Source organism: Dendrobium catenatum, unplaced genomic scaffold (genome assembly GCF_001605985.2).
Source record: "Dendrobium catenatum unplaced genomic scaffold, ASM160598v2 fragScaff_scaffold_193, whole genome shotgun sequence".
Lineage (NCBI taxonomy): Eukaryota > Viridiplantae > Streptophyta > Magnoliopsida > Asparagales > Orchidaceae > Dendrobium > Dendrobium catenatum.
In genome coordinates, this window is record NW_021318655.1 from 213,846 (window position 1) to 218,928 (window position 5,083).

Here is a 5,083-nt window from a genome sequence, read left to right on the forward strand (position 1 = left end):
TTTCTTGGTCCAGTAGAAAATAGAATTTTGTAGCTCTATCTACTGCTGAAGGTGAATACATTGCCTTAGAAAAGTTGTGTGGCACAAGTTATTTGGTTAAAACAACAATTGATTGATTTAAGACTAACAATATGCACTATTTCAATTTATTGTGATAACATTAGTACCATTTTCATCATAGCCACATTTATGTTCACCTGGTCAAACTGACCTCGAACCCGAGCATCCTAGCCATTTTACTTTCTTCAACCATCCACCTCCTCTAGACCAGGGCCCCTTAGAATGATAGATGTACTTCTTTGTGTTTGTCTTTTCCACTACTTCTGATATGATATGTGAACTTTGTAGTTTTTGTGACTGTATTTTGTTTTTGTTTTTGTGGTTGATGATTTGTGTAGTTGAATTGATATCATGTGAGCTTCCCTGTATTATCTTATTTTGATATCAATAAAACATGTCCTATTTTTTATTTAATTGATTTTTTTTCTTTATTTGAAATATTTGTTTACCTATATGATAATCCTCAATTAATTGATCTAAAAAGGTGGTATAATTTGGAAAGCAATACAAAAATTAAAATTCATTAGAAAATCTAATTTTTCAAAAAATAGAAGTTAGCTTATAACTCGATAAAGTTAAGGCTATCAATCTCATGTTCTTATTAGGCATACAAAAATTTAATAATATTATTATCATTTTGATGTCTTATTATTCTTTTAATTCTCATTTCAATATAATTATATTTGTACTTAGAAAAATTTGAGCTTTTAGATTATTGATTTTAGAATGATCAATTAAAACATGGAGATGTATAAATGTACAAAAATCAAAAGAATGCGCAATGGTTTGCAAATTGAAAAGAGACACAAAATCAACCCAAATATAAAAAGATGCACAAAGTGTGCCAGAAATATTAAAAAGATGCACAAAGCGCCACAAATATATGTTCTTTCTTTTAGCTTTAAATCTTCAATTTCAAATCAATCTATTGTTTAATTATATTTTGTATTGAAATTTGACTTAAATTAATTTTCAATTCTTCACCTTTGTAATAATTCTCCTTATTTTATTGTCTAGAATGATTCATGATCTTGATATATTTTTTCTTGTCTGTGTTATATCTTAATTTAAATGATATGAATCTTTATTTTTTTTCTAATGTACATTAATCTTGTTATTGCAAGTATAACTCAATCTCTTTGAGGATCAATTATCAAATGATTCTCCTATGACTTCTTACATTTCTGTAGTTTATTTCTTCTTCTCTTTTTGCTGTTGTCAAAAAGGGGGAGAAATATTATTTGACATTTGAATGTTTTGTTCATGTTTTATATTTTGTTTCTCATTTTAGTGTCTCATTTTAGTGTCATTTTATTTGTGTGTGTAAAACTTAAAAATTAAAAATTGATTTGTTCATAATAAAAACCGTTATATTCACATGCGTATTCATTCATGGTGTGTATAGGAGAAATTTAGGATTCTTAATTTTTACTCAAACAGTAATTGTTTTACCATAATAAAAAAGGGGGAGATTGTTGAGAGAGTTGCTACTTAGCTTTGCACGTTTGACATTCTTGCAACTTGTATGTTTTTTATGATTCAAAATATTATTATTTTGATTATTATTTTCTTCTAACACATTTTAGAAAAATTGTTTTGCTCTTTTGTGTACTAACATTTCAGGAAAATCATACTCCGAATTATTGAAGGCTTCAAATCAAAATCAGTTTAGAGTTATTGTAATTTGAAGTTTGTATTTTTCCATTTTATTAAGTTTGAGATAGTGTGATTGTAATTGAGTAACTGAGCACGCACACACCGGGGGAGAGTTCTAAAATTCACATTTTAAAACTCATCGTACAGTATGAAGTTAATTGGTACGGGATGATCTGGTAAGTTATTTTTCCCCAATGAGCAATGGAGCGAACAAAAAATGTCAAAAACTTTTCTAAGTATAGATTGTATGGATGATTTTTTTTGTTCATATCGGGACGGTCTCCTCTGGTTCGACCTCAAACACTATTCATGTGGATGATATTTTTTGTTCATACTAGGACGATCTCCTTTACTTCGACCTCGAACACTATTCATATGGACAATATTTTTTGTTCGTATCGGGACAATCTCCTCTGGTTCGATCTCAAATACTATTCATACGGATGATAATTTTTTATCGTACCAAGATAATGGGCTTTCGAGCATGCACAAACAAAGTTCATACAATGATATTTTTCAATCGTACCAGGACGATGGGCTCTAGAGCGTGCACGAACAAAGTTCATACGGATGATATTTTTTAATATTATCGGGACGATGTCCTCTGGTATGCCCTCAAACACATTTCGTACGGACAATATTTTTTTTATCGTACCGAGACGAAGGGCTCTAGTGTTCTTTCATTCAATTCATCTTGCTAGTTCATACATACATACTTTGACATTTCTTCTATTAGTACCAAACGACACTGTTCGTACAGGATGATGATCGGGTACGAATAGATTTCTTACCAATGCACAAAGGGTTTGTAAATAACAGTTTTTGAACTATTCGTACATATGAAATACAATTGTATGAGACGATCGTGGATGGTCAAATTTGAAAATTTTAGTTTTCTGGATGGTTTTTTTTGTGTCTTTTCTGTAAAAGGTCAACTTAAAACTTACCTTTAATCTTTTTGTCACTTGGTCTTCGTGAATGGTAAAGGGAAATTGAAGGAGAGAGTGAGAGAGAGTGTTTGAAGAAGATTTCTTCCTATTGGAGCATGAAGAGTTCACTTGGTTACTCAAGGGTAAGGATTTATGTGTATTATTTTATATTTTCTTCACTCTTATCTCTTGTCCTTCTAAATTTTTCATGCGAAGATCTTTTAAGAAGATACTGTTCTTTGCCGACACTTGAGGAGTGTGAACAGCCGAAGGTTCTCTGCCTACACTGTAAGGTATAAAAGGATGAAGGTTCTCTGACTACACTTGGAGAGTGTGAACAGCCGAAGGTTCTATACCTATACTTGGAGAGTGTGAAAGGACGAAGGTTCTCTGCCAATACTTGGAGGGTGTAAAAGGATGAAAGTTCTCTGCCTATACTTGGAGAGTGTGAATAGCTAAAGGTTCTCTGCCTACACTTGGAGAGTGTGAACAGCCAAAGGTTCTCTACCTACACTTGGAGGGAGTGAAAGGACGAAGGTTCTATGCCTACACTTGGAGAGTATAAAAGGATGATGATTTTCTACCGCACTGGGGATTAGTGGAAGAGAGTTTTGTAAAGGCTTCTCTGCCTTGCTGTGGGGGCAAAAGGAAAGTCACTTTGGTATAGTGCAATACCTGAAGTTGGAGACTTCAGTGAGTCGATGTAGGTTGTGTTTGACCAAACCAATATAAACTTTTGTGTCATTTTATTTCCAATGTTTATTTACTTTACTAGTTTATTTTTATGTGGTTGAAAAAACATTTTTGAAAAACTTTAAAATCAACTTGCTCAAATTCATTAATCGGTTTCTATCATTTTAAAATCCAAGAAAGGGATTAAAATTTTAAATTACCAATTCAGCCCCGGTTAGCTTTGGGACATTAGTTTAGGTCTAATAACGTATTCTAGAATCAACAAGATTCAATAATTATAGGGGCTTACGCCTATAGGAAATGAGAAATCAGATTATAAAGTCCTCACAAAATGAGGGAAAAATCTTTGGGTAGCATCTTATCTAAAACCCAATTATGTTCTGAAAATTCACCAAGAACCTAAGCTTATTAAAACTCACCACCATCATATTAAAAAAGGAGCTAGCCGTAGAGAGGCCGAGGTGAGGAAATTTTTGGAGCCCACTTTGTACAATATGAACATTGAAAATTTAAACATATAGTATTATACTAATTGGTGATCGTATAGTACTAATATGTCGAATTATAGGTATCGTAGTGTATGACTCTACGATCATATTGTACGAAATGTGATGGCTGAATTAAATATTTAGGGTTTTTTTAAGCCCTATTTTTAAAATTTCTCATAAGACTTTGTAAGAGTCTTTTCTGCATTCATAGAGTTATTTTCTTCTAAATAAAACTTGAAGAGAGAGTCTAGAACTTAAGAAAGAAAGGGTGGAGTTTGTGAGTCAACAAGAAGAACTTTTTGGGTTTTAATGGAATGTGAGAGGGAGTTCCACACGATTGCTTAGACAAACTTGCACCTGCGTTCCTCTATGTGTCATGGTTTGTATTGAATGAAGCTTTGGGAAGAAGACCTCTTTGGTGTCAAAGGACCCGACTACTCTGCCGCATCTGGGAAGGTGATAGTGATTTGAGGTTCTTCACCTTCACTAGGAGGGTCAAAAAGGATTCCAGTTTCTATCCTTCACTAGGAGGATGAAAAAAAGATTATAGGTTCTCTGTCTTCACCAAGAGGTTGAAAAGGATTCTAGGTTTTCTCCCTTCATGAAAAGGGTGAAAAAAGATTTCTGGTTCTCTACCTTCACTAGGGGGGTGAAAAGGATTCCAGGTTCTCTGTCTCACCAAAAGGGTGAAAAGATTATGGTTCTTTCCCACACCAGGTTGGTGGAAGAGATTTTATAAAGGCTTCTCTGTGTAGATGTGGGGCCTAAAGGAGAATTACTTAAAGTTTATTTCAATACCTGAAAAGGAGGACTCTGTGAAGTGGATGTAGGTCATTATTTAATAAGACCACTATAAAATTCCATGTACTCATTCTAACTTTTTTTTATATATTTTACTTTTTTATAATTTATTCTCCTAAAAAATTGCAAGTTGAAAAATTTTGGATTGATGTTAAATTGAGATGATTAAATTATCAAAAGTTGTAAAAACAAGACCGGATGATGAACCAGAAAAAGAAGAGGTTACTGTTCGACTAGTTCAATTGGTCGAACCACAGTTGAACTAGATGATGTAATAAATAATAATAGTATAAAAAATTAATAAAATTAATATAATAATGCTGACAATTTAATCTTAAAATTTATATAATTCTATGAATTTTGATATTAAAAAATAAATGAAATTCATACATATATAATATATTATATAATTTTAAAATTAAATATAAATAATTATTATATTTATATAAAATTAAT